Source organism: Talpa occidentalis, unplaced genomic scaffold (genome assembly GCF_014898055.3).
Source record: "Talpa occidentalis isolate TD23 unplaced genomic scaffold, MPIMG_talOcc4v2.1, whole genome shotgun sequence".
Lineage (NCBI taxonomy): Eukaryota > Metazoa > Chordata > Mammalia > Eulipotyphla > Talpidae > Talpa > Talpa occidentalis.
The window spans coordinates 6,887,326-6,905,472 of record NW_026555331.1 but is presented as its reverse complement, the minus strand read 5'-3'; the positions used below and the strand labels follow the sequence as shown (position 1 = coordinate 6,905,472).

General features: G+C 52.6%; 1 long non-coding RNA gene across 1 annotated transcript in view; it reads left to right on the top strand.

The window, feature by feature from the left end:
* The window catches only part of LOC129145258 (uncharacterized), a 38,986-nt gene that overhangs the window by 15,068 nt on the left and 5,771 nt on the right, over positions 1 to 18,147 (top strand). The window contains exon 2 of the long non-coding RNA XR_008550505.1: positions 9,280 to 9,364. This is a non-coding gene — a long non-coding RNA (uncharacterized LOC129145258). The remainder of the gene's footprint in view (positions 1 to 9,279; positions 9,365 to 18,147) is intronic.

The window sequence follows — 18,147 nt, the reverse complement described above, 5'->3', positions numbered from 1 at the left end:
AAAATTTGTATCCTGAGGCTTGCTTTCAGCTGGGATAATGGCAGGGGCCTCGGTCCCTAGAGCTAGAGGAATGTCTTTGAGCTGTGGGATCAGAAACGAGCAATATGAAGCTCAGTCTGGCAAAGGAAGGTCCGTGTATGGAAATGACAAAGCTTTTGGTTCTCCGGGGGTGGCGGTGGTCGACTTTCTGACGTTCCGTCCTGATCATCGTAGCTGCTCTCACTGATAGCAGTGATGTTTGGTTGGAGGATTCTCGCAAGTGTGTTTGGACCCCATCAGTGCAGTCTCTTCCTTGCTCTTCTCTAAAAACCTTTATTTTAATATTGCTGTGTCGGGCAACACACACTGATAAAGAAACAGGCATCGTGGAGCGGCTGCATAATGCAGGATGCTGCTGAAGAGCAAGCTCCTGACCTTTTTATTGATAGAAGAATTATCCAGCAGGGGTTGTAAGGGGAAGGAGGAGAAAAAAGAGAGGGGAAGGAGGGAAAAGGAAAAGGGGAAAATCTGGGAAAATCTAGAAAATCTGGGGTTGTGAGTCTGCCCTCTAGGCACTGCTCATCTGCTTGAAGACTCGGTGTTGTAGTTGAGATCAAGCCCTTGTTCCCCAGTCTTGGCTTCAATCTTATCAGCAAGGTTTTCCACTGATCAGCTTGTGGGGTCCCTGATTATACATTGGTCCTCGGCTCCCCCTAGCCCTGGATGTTCCTGGTCATACCTCGGGATGCACAGCCTTCCCAGCGTGATCCAGCTTTGTGCTTTTTTTTTTTTTTTTAAGATTTTATTTATACAAGAGCTGGGGTACAGGCCAGCTGCGCGGGGTGGGGTGGGGGGGTGAGAGGATTCCCCAGAGACAAAGCAGGGAGCAGAACAGGCAGACTGACTGAAACACACTGCTGAGGGGAGCAGCAGGCGAGACAGGAGAGGTCTGCTCGCCATGTGGGTTGCTCCGCGGCCGGCTGGGATGGAACCGGCGCTGCAGAGTCTGCGGACAGCTTCACAGTGCTGTGCTCAACCACCTGCGCCACCACGGAGGCCCCAGCTTTGTGCTCTTGATTGATCTGAAAGGCACCTTGCAGGGTTGGGCTCCTGTGCCTAACTGATGGGGCCATTCTGAACTTGCTCAGGATTTAGAACTGTAGGTAACAAAATAGTGGCCAAACAGGCTGCTAGGATTAGCAGACCCGTATCATATGTTCCTTTCTCGCTCACATTAGGCAAAACCATTTCTGTAGTTTGCAGCTAAGACCCTCTCAGGTCCAGGGATGACACCTGGACTGGATTCTGAAAGTTATAGGACCTTATATTCTACCTGGAAGTGACTCATTAGAGGCAGCCAGGCATTAGGAGGCAAGAGTTCAGCCACTGTCAGCTGGAGAGGATACTTTCACTTTTACATTGGTAAATCAAAGCCAACTGTGCTGGGTTAGTCAAAACTCTGTTTGCTTACCCTTCGACACCAGCCTTTGCCAATGGAGCTGCAGAGTTAGGGAAATGGTAAGAAAAATTCTTTTTAAAAATGAGTTCTCTTCCTTCTCTCAGGCAATGATTTGGGCAACTCCTTTGTTTTCTTTTTTTTAAAGATTTATTTATTTATTTATTTATTTATCTATCTATCTATTTATTTATTTATTTATACAAGCACTGGGCACAGTCAGAAGCACGGGAGGGTGAGAGAATTCACCAGAGCCAGAGCGGGGAACAGAGCAGGCAGAAGGACCGAAGGACACTGCTGAGGGGAGCAGCGGGTGGCAGGAGAGGTCTGCGCGCCATGTGGGACCCTCCTCCGGTGGCCGGGAAGCAGCCGGGGATCGAACCGGTGCTGCAGAGGCTGCGGGCAGCTTCGCAACCCAGCGCTCAACCGCTGTGCCACTGGGGAGGCCCTATTTTTTTTTTTTTAAGATTTATTTTTATACAAGAACCAGGGTACAGGCCAGATGCACGGGAGGGTGGGTGGATTCACCAGAGACAGAGCGGGGAACAGAACAGGCAGACTGAGTGAAATACACTGCTGAGGGGAGCAGCGGGCATGACAGGAGAGGTCTGCCGTGCCATGTGGAAATCTTGCTGGCTGGTCTGGATCAAACCCGCACTGCAGAGGCTGCGCACAGCTTCACCATGTGGTGCTCAACCGCCTGCGCCACCGGGAAGACCCTGCTCCTTTGTTTTCTTGATCCCTGTGGAGACCCATAACCTCAGGATCTTTATCCAAGTGAATCAAGGCTGCTTGTGTGACTGATAGACTGTGATGAAGGGAAGAGCGTGTGAAGCTCAGGACAGGCCATAAAGTGCATTGCAGCTTCTGCTTTGACCTCTCGGATAATTTTCTCTGAAAGGAACCAGCTGCCATATTGAAGGATGCTCAAGCAGCTCTGTGGTGAGCCCATCAGAAGAGAAACCAATTTAGTGGTTGTTGGCCATGGGGGTGAGCCTCCAGGGAGTGGTCTCCTGACATCAGACAGCCATCGCAGGAGACAGTTAGCACAGAACCCACAGCCAAGTCACGCCTGTTCCCGTGAGCTATAGATCTGAAAGAGAAAATCTCTATTTTTATTGTTTTAAGTCTTTAGAGGTCATGATATTTGTTGTCCAGCATAAAATACTTGATACAATTCTCTGGCTGTCCTTCCTGTTGGTAAAGAAGCTGTGGTCTCCAAGGTCCCAACAAAGGAGATTATGGGAAATCTTGTTCTTCAAGGGCAGAGGTTGCTTGTGCCTAATTTATCTCTTCCAAGACTGCAGGGTTACAGTGTCGTTCATGCTTCTTAAAAGAAAGAAAGAATGAGCGAGTACATGATGGGCTTGAAGAATGACATCTATGTTTCAGCTTGATACTAAATGCAAGGAAAATAAAAATTAATAAGATGTGAAGTAGCAAAAGCTTGACTGTGGTCTCTTTCGCCTCCTGCATATTCTTACTGGTTATGATGTAAGCCAAGGCGTGCTTGGTTCCAAAACCACATTCACCATTTAACCTTTCCCAGCTTGCAGGAGCCCCTCGGTGCTAGACTCGCCCTTGGAGAAAAGTTCTAGGACTTATTTCTAAGACAGATTCTCTTCCATTTCCCCAGCCCACCCTGCCCCCCACACTTACATACACAGGCCCCCAGTCACACCCCCGCACACAACAGTGTGTGCTCCTTCTCCTCAAGCTGTCTTCCAGGCCTGGCTCTCTGGCAAAAGGCCAGCTGTGGAGCCCTTTCTGCTGAGCACACGTGGGCGAGGATTTCCTGGCCCTTCACTAGTTTGCCTCACCGGGTGCGGACGCTGTGGATTTCTGTCTTCTTACATTTCCCGGAGCTGAGGAGTGGCGGACACCATTATAACCAGCTTGTCAAGTCTATTTGTTCAGCTGGCCATCTCTTTGCTGTGCCGGTCGACTTAACTCTTCATCCACATTTAGGCTTCCAGCGACCTAGTGAGTTAGAAGGAGTGCTGCTGTCTCCTGCCTGGCCCCATTCTCCTGCTCCCCCAGGCTCCCCCGGCTCCCCCGGCCCGGAATCGTGCAAGCAAGATGGACTCTAGAAGGGACAGCTCCTCTTTGAGAACTGAGAATTTTATTCTCCTTTCTGTGTTTCTCACACACACGCATAATTCAGTGAGCCGTGGGGAGGGAACCTCGGTTGGACATAGGGAGTCTGAGTCTCATCTCTGGAGTCTTTAATCATTGCTGGACTTCGGCCAAGACAGCTCAGAGGGGGCCAAAGGGAGTTCTTAGATGTCTACTTGGACACACAGTCACCATGCAACACTGACGGGGTCGTGCTTCCAGCTGCCCTGAGCTCTGCACACCAGGATGTGCTGGGCTGGGTCCTCTCATTATACAAATCTATTGATCTTCGTAGGACAAAGACTCATGTGATGTGTCCCTCTGGACACCTGATGTCTTTCGCCTCTTGGGGGTGTGGATCCTGTCCACCAGCTCCCCGTATGTAAGAGTCCCTGAAGGCACTAAGTGTGAAAGTTCGTGCTGGCTTCGGTCCTGGAACTCAATGACCAGCTCAGTTTGGGGGCACGTATCCACCCCCATGGCCGCACACAAGGGGGGTGTGGTGTGAGCACCCACAGGGCAGGTTCACTGTCGATTTGGGCAGATGAATAAAGAAATCTGGGGCCCGAGATGGATTTTTAGAAGCGTTTAATGTTGGCACAGGGAACCAGTTTACACAGGCAACCAGGCAGGGGCCAGGCAGGGGGCAGGGAGGCAGGCAACCGAGACTCCCAGCCCCCCACAAGTCTTTGTGCTCTTTCTCTGGGCTCTCTTGGGTCATCTCATGGTCTCGCCACTGGGAGGTCCCCCTCGCCGTGCTGCCACCGCCACCTTATCCCTCCAGGCACAGCTATGAGCATCTGCATGCATGCACCCCGCTCTCTCTGGGCCCAGGCGTCCACTGTCACAGCACGTGAACCCCGTGCCCACATCTCAGCCCCGGGCAACTGTGGGCAATCCAGGAGGAGGCCAGGACCACAGGTGCAGCAGGGGGGAGGCGGAAAATGGCCTGACGGCTCCATTTACCCTACAGGGAGACTCTGAGGGTGATGGACAGGATTTCAGAGTTGGATGTAGGGGGAGCCTAAGGGAGGGGGCTCCTGGCGAAGAGGCCCCCAGTTCAGGGAGGCTGGGAAACCAGCTGGCCACTGTGGCCTTTAGCGCAAGCCCTGGTCCCTGGGGTCTGGGCTGGGCTGTCAGGGCGCTGGTCTTGGGTTCCACCTGTGTGGGTGGGTGCTCCTTTAGCTCACCAGGAGACTTTGCAAAGTGGGGTTCTTCAGGCTAAATCCGGTCTGTCCATGTGTTTTAACTCAATTTTTAAAGCTGTGAATTAGATGAAGTCCAAAATCATGGAGAACTGTAAGTGAAAAAATCTGGATTTCCTTTTTTCTTCCCCCCAAAAGACCTCAGGATGCCTGGGCCCACATGATCCCTGCTGGGCGTATCTCTTGGAGCTAAGGAGTGATCACCCCCTTTGTTGTGGCAGGGGCGCCTGCCCCCTACTTCTCCCACGGCCCCTTCTGCTCTGCAGAGTCACTCAGCTTTTCCCACATCACCTGCCTGGTCCTCTGGGCATTTGAACCTGCAGTTCCCTGCTCCATTGCATGCTGGGTTTACCCTCTCCTGGCTTAGAGATGCTTTTGGGATTTTAATGTAAGGTAAAGACCTGTCTGGAGAGACTTGCGGTATTTCTTTCTCACAGGTGCCTGCACGAACAGGGGGCCCCAGACTCCCTAAAGCTGTTTAGAGCCTGGACCAAAAGATCAAACACCTGCTTTGAGAAAAAGGATCGCTCAGTATTTTCCAAACTTCACTGGCAGGGACACTACAGTTTCTAAAGCACACCCCTTCACAGTTTATAACGCTGTAGAGGCAGGACTGGCCACAGTGCAGGTTTTCTGATCCCATGCAGACCGGGTAAAGGAGGAGTCAGAGTCCTCAGTAGTTTTGCAGGTTTTTTATTTGGGGTTCACCAGGCATATGGCAGGCAGGGGTGCTGGCTGGGGGGCTGGGAGGCTGGCAGGCCTCCCAGCCCCCAGCAAGTCTTTACTCTATCTGAGCTCTCTGGAGTTCGTTCTGCTGCTTTTCGGCTTCGGCTTCTGCTACTGCTTTCTCTGCTTCGGCTGCTACTGCTATTGCTGCTGCTCCTGCTTCTTCTGCTGGCGTCCCTGTGACGCCGCCCTTAAAAAGCACAGTCTTAGCTCAGCTGAATCCCATCTACCTCTGCCCACACCCTACTCCAGGTGCCGCCATCAGGCATGCGTTCAGGACAAGGATCCATCATCTATCCTGATGGCGGAAGGGCAGAAAAGCCTGATATTTTCTTTAACCTACAAACGCACACCCCTTTCTGTGCAGAGTGGGCTCTGTCCCCCCTTCACCCTTGCCAGCGCCCCCTTCATCACCTGTTCTCAGACCCTGCATACGCAGGCCGGCAGGGGTCAGTGGCCCCCCTCCCAGGGGAGATCGGGGTGCAGGGACCCCGAGTGACTGAAGCAGACCCACACAGCTGGGGCTAGAGCCCCACTCACCTCACGGGTCTTGGCTTTGGTCTTCGCCTTCATTTGCCAGCCAGTTATAAATAGCTCAAAGAACATTTTATTTCCAGCCTGGAAGGGACACGGACCGTCAGAAACCCCACGACAACACTTCACTGATGTCTTCAAGCGGGGGGGATGAGCAAATAAACTTTCTCATTTGCCCAAAGCAAGGCTCAATGAGCTGACATCCTGGACTCTGGGCCTCCTCTTTGCCCCAGTGAATGGGGGTTCGAGTTTGGAACCCAGAGGACCTCAGGCTATGGCCCCCACTGCCTCCCCCTGCCCCCCACCTCTGCTGAACTCAGTCAAAGCCCAGCGGAGGGAGGGTAAGGACAGCCACGGCCCCTCCCCACCCTTGGCCTGGAGGAAACCGCGTGAACCCAGCAGGCAGATGCGGGGAGGTAGCTCCTACAGGCCCTGTCTGAAAAGGGTGAGCAACTCTTTCCTCGCTGCCTGTCAGGGCAGAGGCTGAAGGGAAAGCTTGGCTCCTGCAGCTGAAGCTTTCCAACAGAGGCGCAACCAGCCAGCCCTGGCAGTCAGAGAGAGGGGGTCGTGTTAGTATCCAGGAGATACGGGGTGCTTTTCGATGTCATCATGGTCAGAGGATTCAGAAACAAGCAAAAGGAGCCCCAGACTGGCTCTGTGGAAGGAGCGACTCCCACAGCAGAGAAAAGGGAACTTGGTTTTAGCTGAGCCTGGAACACAAGGCCTGGGGCAGAGGCTTGGCTGTGAAGGAAGCAAATGTTCTTGCAATGCCCCTCCAGAAAGAGCCTTGTCACACCAACTTTACACACCTACACTCTGAGAGCTGCCTCCCTGCTGCTCTTCAAACAGGAATCAGTGCTTCTGCACCCCCTTGGTGGTGAACGTAGGGGTGTGGGGAGCCTCAGGCACTCACTGGCAGTCACAGTGGAGTATGTGGCTGGGCCTGGCCTGGTGGCCTGGTGGTCACCTCTGTCTTATCACCTCAGGGAGCAAAGCTTGGAATAGAAATAATAAGTAGAGGAAAAAATGATGGGGAGAGGGGGAGAGAGAGAGAGAGAGAGAGAGAGAGAGAGGAGCAGAAGGAGCCTGACATTGTGTAGACCTCAGATGCAGGGAGATTGAGTCCTGAAGGTACCACTTGAGCACCTGGAGCCAGCCATGCCTGAAGCCCACAAAAAAAAAAAAAACCTCCAGAATTTCTTATTTCAGAGTGGAATTTGTGTAACTTGCAACTAATAGTCTTAACTCTTAAACTTATAATCTCCATTTATAAAGATTTATTGTTAGCAGCATATTAAACTCCCTTAGTGATTTTTCTGATCTTCCTTTCTGTTCAAGTTCAAGCTGCTTAGCCAAGCCGCCAGGGGCTCATGACCCGGATCATTGGCTTCCTTTCTCTCTGCACCCACGTGCTCTCTACTTTCCAACCTTTCCAAATTTGCAGTCCTCTGCCCATGCTGCTCCTTCCTTCTCTATGACTTTGCACATGTGTTCCCACCCCTGGGACTGCTCTTCCCCACTGGTTGCCCTCATGAGGGGCTCTTGCCTTGAGGGGGTCCTCAGGCCCCCTCCCTCCTCACACAGCAGGCACTTGCTCCAGCAGTGACTGTACTGCATTGCTGAGACCTGCTTTCTCCTTTAGTCCCTCACCTTCACCCTAGGATGGGGGTATCCTTGAAGGAGAGACCACTTCTCAAATTTTTAAATAGAATTTTATTGATTTATCATTAATTTAGGAAACTATAAAAATGTTGGGGGTGCATCTTTGCCTCTGTGTGAATAAGCCTCACCTCACCACTGCCCTTCCTCCCACACCCTCCCCTGCCCTTCCTTTGGTAACCATTTTTCAGAGTCTAAAATTATTTTTGTTTCTTGTTAGTTCACTTGCTTTGGTTATTTACATTCTACACATTAGGAAAACCACTCAATGATTGTCTTTCGCTTTCTGACTGATTTTGATTATATGATCTCTTCAAGTTCCATCCCTGTTGTTACAAAAGGCAACAACGTTTCATCTTTTTCAGAGCTGAGTAGTATTCCATTTAATACATATACCACCACTCCTTTACCCAGCATCTGTCAATGGGCATTGAGGTTGGTTCCACCACTTGGCTATTGTGAAGAATATGCTATGAACGTGGGTGGTATAAATCTTTTCAAATCAGTGTTTTCCTATTCTTTGGAGAAAAGCTGAGCAGTGGTATTGCTGGGTCACGTGGGGCTTCACTCGTAGTTTGTTGAGGACCTCCACGCTGTTTCCCACATAGGCTGCCCCAACTTACATTCCCACCACAGTGAATGAGGTTCACTGCTGCCTCGACAACACCTATTATTTCCAGTCTTTTTTGGTGTAGACCATTCTCATGGGGGTGAGGTGTCTCTCCTCCGGTTCTGATTTACATTTAGGAGAGACCATTTAGACAGGAATAAAATAGCTCCACACCCCCAGGGTCCAGCCCAGAGTCTGCTAGTGGAGGAAGCTCCATCCACCCCCAAGAAGGATGAGACCGTGTGAGTGGGGAGCAGGACCATCGAAATGCCAGCCTTTGATAGGCTGCGAGCTCCTTCTGCGACTTACTAAGAAACGTGTTCTTTAGGGTGCCCGAGGAGGCAGCCACTGGGCAGCTCCTCAGATGAGCTTCCTTTTGGCTATTGGCCGATGGCTGGCTTGGCTGTGGCATCTACATTGAGGCAAACTTCCACCTGACAGTGCTTGATTTAATAGAACCCCCAGTTTCCTATCAGCCCTGACATGCCCAGGAAACAAGACAGCAAATTAGAGAGACGGAAACCCCACTCTGGTGCAAGCCAAGATTTAAAAGCTCCTGTAGCCATTATTTATGGAGTTTGGGTTTCTCTTTAACCCTTGGGTGAGGACAGGGTGGCTTGCAGGCCCTAAATACTAATGAATTTCATGCTGTGTCCTGCCTCCTGGCGTGACGGGCCTAATAAATGTCCCTGCCTTTGTGTGGGGACATCTCTCTGCTAATTGCTGTCGGTGTCCATCAGGATCACCCAGAGCGCCACGTCTCAGCCACAGGGGTCTTGGGGCTGAGCTCCATTGCCAGGAGATTGTCGCTTTGGGGGAGGGAGGTCCACTCAGCAGGCTGTACCTGCTGAGTCTGGACCAGTCCCTGCAAACTGTGTACCTTGGGGTCCTGGGAGAGGCCTGAGCAGCCATGGGGGGACCCGGGGTGGCCGAGCTGGGGGTGCTAATTTCCATTAGCCTCATAATCTGACCAGTTCCCCTTTATCTCTTTTAAGATCAGAGAGACCAGCCCTAAAGGGGTTCCCAGGATTCCAAAAGAAGTTTGCAAACATGATCTCATCTAATTCTCATCTTTAAGAGGTAAATAGACACAGCCTGGGGGGCTGGCGGTGGGTCAGGAGGAAAAGACCACAAGGTCAAGGGGAAAATCAGGTCTGTCCGGGGACATGGACATTCTCCAGACTGTGCAGGGACATTTTCTCCCCTACCTTTCCCACGGCCCACGCCCACGTGCTTTACACTTGAACTAGAGCAGGCGCTCCTGCTCCGGACCTCAGAGACTGGGGAAGTGATGCGAATTGAGCCTCCGGAGGGCAGGACCTTCACAGGTGCAGCACCGGCCAGGGATCCGCAGACTTCCTCCCATTTATTTAGCAAAAATTTACTGGCTGGACATTAATCCCTGAGAGCACAGGGCAAAACAAGATGTGGGTCCTGAGCTTAGAGAGCTTATATTCCAGGGGGGCACAGGGAGAGAAACACATTCGTATGTTACCAGAAGAATAATCGCAAGCATTGTTTATCACAAGGACAGACACGACATACTGTGGGGGGCACCATGGGGCCGGGCCGGGCCAGGGCTGACCCTTTCACAGACAGGCTGGGGGCAGGGGGTGGGGGTGTTCCTTGGGCCAGGCCAGGAGATTCAGAGAAGAAAATGTGCCCCCAGAGGCCCTGGGCAGAGGGGGTGTCATTTTGGAGGCGCCTGTGGGGCCATGGGCCTCGGTTGTCTTTCCCTTCTCCCCAGGCTCCCCAGTCCCCCCAGCCACTCCCCTAGGATGGATGCTCACATTTGCACCACAAGGCCACCCTCTCTGGCCCCGCCATGCTTCTCTCTGGTGCGCCCCAGCTCTAAGTCCCCTCTCCCCACCCCTCCTGCCCCCATGGAAGATGCTCCTGGCTCTGCTCGGAGGCTCTGGGCTGCCAGCTTTCCTCCTGCACTGGGGCGATTCTGTCTTGTTTTGACACCCCACTTTACCATGTGCCCCCTGCTGGGCTCCCTGCCCTCCCTCATGGGATCACATCTTCGCGGTCCGCTTCCTCCTCATCTCCCATCCCTCTGCCAGCTCCCCTCCTCCTGGGCTGACTGGTCACCCTCCGGGAGCTGCTCTGCGGGGCGGCCGGGCCCTCCTCTCTGCCATCACCTTTGCGTCCTGGCCAGATTGCGGAGCTGGTGGCTTTGTTCTCTTGAGGCTCTCCCGGCTCCACCCTCCCAGCCAACCTGTCCTCCCAGGCTGCTCCTGCCGGCTCCCCTGCTCCAGGCTTGGTGTGGGCCCCAGGGTGCTGTTCTGGGTGGCTCTGCTTTCTTTCCCTGCACATTCTCCTTAGGTGACCTCATCCATTCCCCTGGCTTTAAATACCATCTTCCTGATGATGACTTCCAAATTTATACCACTGGCACTAACATCCTGAGCTGCAGACTCATATATCCTGAGGCTTGACATCTCCACTTAGATGACTAATGGGCATCTCAACTTAATACATCAAAAAAAGCCTCAAATCCCCACCTTACCTCCAGCAGGTTGTTCCTTCCCTACTTTCGCCACCTTGGTAAATGTCACCATCTTCTCCCCAATCGCTCATGTCCAAGTCACAGGGTCCTCTTGAATTCATCTCAGTGCTTCACACCCACTGCCAGCCCCAGCCGAGACCGGGGCTGCTCTTCCAGAGAGGGCCCGAGCTGCCCTCTGCCTGCGTCCTCCCTGCTCCTGCTGGCCCTCGCTGCTGCCTCACGCCCTCCAGCCCTCACGACCAACTGTCCCCACCCCGGCTCCACATGGCCTGTGCTGCCTCCCCATCAGGACACAGCAGACGGGTTTGGTGGGGGGGTGGGGTGGGCAGCAGTGGACGAAGGTGGAGGGTGATTGGTGGGTGTGGTGCGATAGGCAGTATTATGACCAATGTTTCCTCCACAAAAAAGATAGTTAAAAATATACAAAGGCCCTCCCCTGGTGGCACAGGCAGTTGAGCGCCACACTGTGAAGCTGTCCACAGCCTCTGCAGCGCTGGTTCGATCCCGGCCAGCTGATGAGGTTCCCACATGGTCCAGCAGACCTCTCCTGTCGCACCCGCTGCTCCCCTCAGCAGTGTATTTCATCAGTCTGCCTGTTCTGTTCCCCACTCTGTCTCGGGTGAATCCTCTCACCCTCCCGTGCATCTGGCCTGTACCCTGGTTCTTGTATAAATAAATAAATCTTAAAAAAATTTTTTTTTCTATCGCTGCGCAACAAATGGCTAGTCTTGCCAGCATGCACAGTGGCTGCATGAAATTGGCTGCCTCTCTGCTTTGCTTCCCTGTTTGCCTGGGAATCAGCCATCCTGGGGGCTGTGGGTGGGGAACAGAGGACAGTTTCTGACTGAGCCAGAAGCAGAATAAAGTCATCCAGAACCTTTATCCTGCCCCAGGAGAAGTACAGCAGCTTCAGGAGAAATATGTGGACGCACCAGGAGCAGGATGTCAGAAGGGCGTGCGGACAAAGGGAAATATAAACATCTGGGAAGAGAGTGGCGACCTGGGAGCTCCGTGGTGAGGGGTCCCGGCCCCCATCATTGTCGCCAGGCTGTGTCAGCGCCTGAGGCAGGGAGTCACTGGAGGATCTGCGGGGTGCTCACGCGCAGCGACCTGGCTGGGTCCTGCTCAGGGCAGCTCCCGCAGGTGCAGTGCGGGAGAAGGTGGTGAGACCTGCCTCCCCATCGCGGGGGGCTGCCGCCTCCAGGCTCTCCAGTGGGGCCGGCCATGCGGCTCTTCTTCAGGGAAACATCCCTCCCAGCGAGGCAGGGAAGAGGAGAGGTGGACAGGGATGGAGGGCAGGCAGAGGCCGGGGACGCAGGCCCAGGCGCATGTGGGTGTCGGGTGGGGACCCCTGCGAGGGGCCAGGCTGTCAGGCCAGGGCCCCAGCCCAGGGCAAGCTCTGCTCTCAGATCCTCTGGTTTCTTTGGAAGGATGCCCCGGGAGAATATCGACAAGATCAACTTAGGAACAAAGCAAAAGTCGATTCGTACATTTAGTTTCTCGACCAGTATGACAAGTGTTACGTACAAAATTGCTTTTAAAAGACACTTCTTGTTCTTTCATCCAGCATCAGCTGACAGAGTCCAGGAGTCGCTCTGACGAGTTAGAGGCAGGTGTCACCTGCCTCCTTGTCACGTCCTGATGAAAAGCCGCCCAGGGCGCCAGCCTGACGTCTGACACTGCTCCCCCAGGCCATGGGACCGTGGGCTTGTCACTCAGCTGCTCTGCACCCCCTCTTCATCCCAAACATTGGGCGTCAAGAGCAGGCATATCAGGGTGTCTCTGTGGGAAGGAAGGAGACAGCACTTCAAGGGCGAGGGGCTTTCGTCCAGAGGGATGCGGCCTGCGCCCCCAGACTCTGTGGCTCGGATGACCTGCCGAGCTCCGGGGAAGTGAACAGAGCAAAGCAGAGGCCTGGGGTGACGCCATCAGGCCCCATAAAATAGGTGTCTTCACATTTCTCTGTGTTTGGGGTTGAAACTGAGTGAGGACAGAGAGAACGAGAAAGTCTCAATAGTCTGTTGCTTTGGGTGGATTCTTTATACCGTCAGGACTGGGGGGCTACACTCCAGACTGAGCTGGGGACTCAGACTTCTTTGGTGGCCTAAGTGGGCCTGCACCTGGCCAGGTGTACCCTGAGGTGCCCACCCACGCAGGACCCGGCAGAGTCCACCAAGGGCCACCCCCTGCTATGGGTTCTGCCCTGACTTACGGGGTGGGAACTGCACAAAGGTATGGACTCAGGAGGTGGCGATCCCAGGACCACCTAAAGGTCCTCTGCTTGGCTCTTCCACCTTTGCCTTGGCTGGCAATAGCTTAATGGTGCTGAGACTTTAACCCCTGCACCGCCAGGGAGGCCCACATGGACCACCTTAACCATTGCCACGTGTGTCGTTCAGGAGGCTTGTAGCGGCGGGAAGGCCACAGGGCAGGTTCTCTGTGACCGAGCAGATGGGGTATGAAGTCCTGGAGCCCTTGGTGGCTTTTCAGGCTTTTATTGGGATTTTTCAGGTACACGGCAGGCAGGGGTGCTGGGGGGCTGGGAGGCTGGCAGTCTCCCAGCCCCTGGCAAGTCTTCACTCTGTCTGGGCTCTACGGCGTTCTCTGGTGGTCTCTGCTTCTCTGCTCTACTCGTGGTTCTTTCTGCTTCTTTGCTCTCCTCCTACTGTTTGCTCTCCTGGAGTCCCTGTGATGCCACCCTTGTTAAGTCCAGCCTTAGCCCAGGTGTACCCACATATGCATGCCCACACCCTACTCCAGGTGCCGCCATCAGGCATGTATTCAGGACCGCAAGGATCCATCATCAATCCTAATGGCAGGAGGGCAGAAAAGCCTGAAAATTACTTACCCTACAAGGTTCAAATATTCACATTGTCTAGAACTTTCTGATGCTGCAAAAGAGAAACTCCATAGTCATTCAACAACTTGCCTTTTCCTTCTGTAATTCCCACTGTTTCTGGGTTTGAGCACATTAGGTACCTCGTGTAAGTGGGGTCATCCATTGTGTCTGGCTAATTTCACTTGGCATGATGTCCTCAAGGTCCATCAAGGTGGTAACATAGGATTTTTCTTTTTTTTTAAAGACTGAATAATATTCCAGTGCATGTCCTATGTCACGTCACTTGTCTGTCCATAGTTAGACACTATTATCTGCATTTTTCAGGTGAGGACACTGAGCCACACAGAGGGCAAAGAATTTGCCTGTTAATAAGGGGTGGGGCTAGGTTTGAACTCAGTAGGTATAGGGTAAGGTAAAAATTATCAGGCTTTTCTGCTCTCCTGCCATTGATGATGGATCTGTGGTCTTGAATGCATGCCTGAGGGTGGACACCTGGAGTAGGGTGTGGGCATATGTAGATGGGATTCACATGGGCTGAGACTGGGCTTAGAAGGGCAGCATCACGGGAACGCCAGGAGAACAGAGCAAGAGGAACAGCAGAGAGCGGTAGAGCAGAGAGAACAGAACAAGCGAGAAGCAGAGGCCAAGGGAGAACGCCAGTGAGCACAGAAAGAGTGAAGGCTTGCTGGGGGCTGGGAGGCCTGCCAGCCTCCAGGCCCCCCAGCACCCCTGCCTGCCCTGTATCTGGTAAATCCCAATAAAAGCCTGTAAAAGCCACTGAGGGCTCCAGGACTCTCTCCTCCACCCGTCTGCTCAAATCATAGAACCTGCCCTGTGTCCTCCTGCCATTACAGTCAGACAGGAATAGTGTCCATTTTATCCACCACAATTTCCTGGAGCTAGAAGAATTTACAATACACAGACAGAAGTCAACAAAAATCAAGGAATTAACTGAAGACGGTAGCTAAAGCTGTTAAGATTTAGGGCTGATGATGTTTGGTGATTAGGGTGTTTGTGCTGCTGCCAATCGAGATCAGGAGTTAGGAGGAAGAACAGATTTGAGGGAGGGAAGAAGCTCACTCTGAGATGTGATTTAGACACAAGGGTGGGCCACCGGTGTGGCATTCTGCAAATTATTGAGTAAATGAAGAAAAATGAAGTACATTTCTCCCTTCAGGATGCTCAGAGATAGAATCACGACTCAGTGATACAATGAACTGGGAAGAACAGAAGAGAAAGTCTGGGACAAGCGGAAGAGCGTCCAATTTTGTGTCATTCTTTATCATCCTACCTCGAAGCCCTTCACATTGTTGAGGAGGAAGTGGAATCATTGATCAGACTCGGGGAGCTATTCTGGCCTTGAGAGCAGTGGGGTGTCTGGAATTGAATCTATTCTGGTTAATCGTTCTTCTCAATTGTTCTCCCAATTAGGTGATGTTTCAGCTCGCTGTCACCGAATTTCCTCATTTTTTTGAGTGGAGCCTCCCCTATAATAACCCGCTTTCCTTAATTGCTTTACAGGCTGTTCACCCCGCCTCGGGCTGCTGTCTCAGGGGTTTTGGTAGTCCGGTGTCCCATTAAGGTGGGCATGAGGGCGGGCCCAGGGTGTCCATTAAGATGCATCTTCAAATGGTCCTCCAAGGGCACACAGGGAGGGGACAGCTGCCCCAGAGAGCCCCAGCGAGCAGAGGACCTTTGAGGTGAAGCACTCTGAAAGGAGGGAAAGGTTGCAGGGCCGTTTACTCCCCCTGTCATGTTCGAGCATGTTCTCCTCTATGCTAATCACTGGAGTTGGGTTTTTTATGCTGGGAGAGTTTGGAATTGGGGGAGGACTTGGGTGGTTAACATGGAAGACTTCGGGCTAACATGGACTGTTCCTGTGATACAGATTTTGGGCCCCATATTTCTGCCTCTGTGTTGGCTCCTTGCCTCCGAGGACATTGCAGATTCTCCCAAAAGACTGTTCACCTGGCAATCCCAGAGACAGCTGATAAGGGACTAACACTTCCGCTGATACCCACAGTTCCCATTTGAGTCACACGGCAAACTTATGGCTCACCTGTTCCCAATCTCCTTTCATTGAACAAGAAATCGGACTCTCAGCGTGATAGACTTCTCTAGGGTCATACAATGAGCAGTGGCAGAATCAGAACTGGTTCACAGATTTTTTTTTAAAGATTTATTTATTTATTTATACAAGAACCGGGGTACAGGCCAGATGCACGGGAGGGTGAGCGGATTCACCAGAGACAGAGCAGGGAACAGAACAGGCAGACTGACCAAGTACACCGCTGAGGGGAGCAGCCGGTACGACAGGAGAGGTCTGCCGTGCCATGTGGGACCCTCGCCTGCCGGCCAGGATCGAACCAGCGCTGCGGAGGCTGCAGACAGCTTCACAGCTTCAACCGCCTGCGCCACCAGGGGAGGCCCAGGTTCATAGATTTCTTGATTTGGTCCACAGCTTATTTCCACCAACCCATAGTGCTTTGGGGCCGGCTCATTGACAAGACACCCTCCCCCACGCACCCTTGTTCTCTTCTTTCTTTACTTAAATGGTTTCCTCACTTCAGCAGGTAGGACAGGTGTCTGGCACTCTCAGGGTGGTGCTAAAAAGCACAGGAGCCCCTCCCCCATGCCCACACAAAAATCCACATGAACAGGAAATGATATGTGGGTAGGTCACACTACCGCCACGTGAAGCCCGGGACATGGGCGGGTTTGCATGATGCTCACATAGACGGAAAGGAAAGCATGCTGGAAGGCGTGGATCCCAGAACCATTCCTCCTCATCCTGACTGTAAGCCAGGTGTAAGGTCAGGAATGGACACAGGGCAGGTTTTCTGATCCAGCAGACCGGGTAAAGGAGGAGTCAGAGTCCTCAGTGGCTTTTTGCAGGTCTTTTATTGGGATTTAGCGGATACATGGCAGGCAGGAGTGCTGGCAGGCAGCAAATCTTCACTCTATCTGGACTCTCTCTGGCGTTCTCTCTGCTCTTCTCATGGCTCTGCTTCTCTCTCAGCTTCTCTCTCAGCTTCTGCGGGTGTCCCTGTGACGCCGCCCTTGAAAGCCCAGTCTCAGCCCAGGTGAATCCCATCTACCTAGGCCCACACCCTACTCCAGGTGCCGCCATCAGGCAGGCATTCAGGACCGCAAGGAGCCATCATCTATCCTGATGGCGGGAGGGCAGAAAAGCCTGACATTTTTCCTTACCCTACACCAGGTAACCTCCCTGGGGCCCGTATCCTTGTCTGTCAATTAGGGAAGGCACCAAGCTCGTCTCACAAAGATGTGAAAGAGCTTAGCACTGTGCTGGGCTCGCCACAGCTCCAAAGCCGTGCCGCAATTATCCCAGAGGCATTTGAACCTGAAACCCGGTATATAATTGCTTCTCTCCACATGGGAAATGTGATGAGGTACTTGCTCATCTCTTTCTCCCACGAGGGAAGAGTAGTTATCTAGGGGCCATTTGATTTGGCTTGTAATCATGTGCACGTATTGTAAGATTCTGGCAGAATAGAGCCTCTTGAGGTGCCCTTCCACAATCTCTGCATGTAGAGACAGAGATAAGATTATTTACACCCCATTCCATTATTCACAGACTCTTGGAATGTAGCATTAAATAATTCAGAGACCGTACAAGCGTGGGGATTGATGGTGAAGGTGATAGATCTTGCAAACACTGCATGCAGCATCTACGGAACAGTCCACATTCCAGCACAAACGCATTGGGGAACCATAGCTTAGCACCCAAATACACACCGGGACCTTGAAGAAGGGCCTTTTCTCTTGCATAAAATGATTACAGTTTACAAGGGAATGAGGGGCCTTGTCTGTGGGTATGGAGATGGCCCCCCTCCATTCACCTTCTAACCAGAAGCTTCTGAAGGTCACTCATGTTAGAATTATCCATTCACCTGGTGCTGCCCCAAGCAAGGTATTGGATGACTTTTTAAAAAGTGAGTCGTCATTTCTCTGCTGCTTGTACGACAGCAAACATGGGGCCAGCAGAGCTGCGGGGATTGGGGGTTTGGGTCCCAGTTCCTCTATCTACCAGCCTGGTGGCCTCACTGGCCATGGGGACAGACGGAGGACAAGGTGAGAGAGGCAAAAACTGAATTCAGAGAGGGAGCAGAGAGCCAGGAGAAGGCCAATGAGGGGAGAATTCTGTCCCCTGGTGGCCAGCAGCGTTGAGAGTGGGCGGGACAGAGTGTGACAGGGTCGTCCCCGGGAAAGGGGGAGGGATTTAGAAACTAGAGTCTTTGCCTTTCCTGTATTGTTTCCTAATTGTATTAAAGTTCCTTCCCATTAAAGTCTCATGTGTTTTGTGTTGATGCGGCGGATGGCAGAACCCATTTAGAGCAGGCAGGTCTTGGGGGGGTCTGGGGTGCACCTCTCCCTGCCCTGTAACAAGAGGACAGAGAGAGAGAGAGAGAGAGAGAGAGAGAGAGAGAGAGAGAGAGAGAGAGAGACAGAGAGAGAGAGACAGAAAGAGAGAGAGAGAGAGAGAGCGCG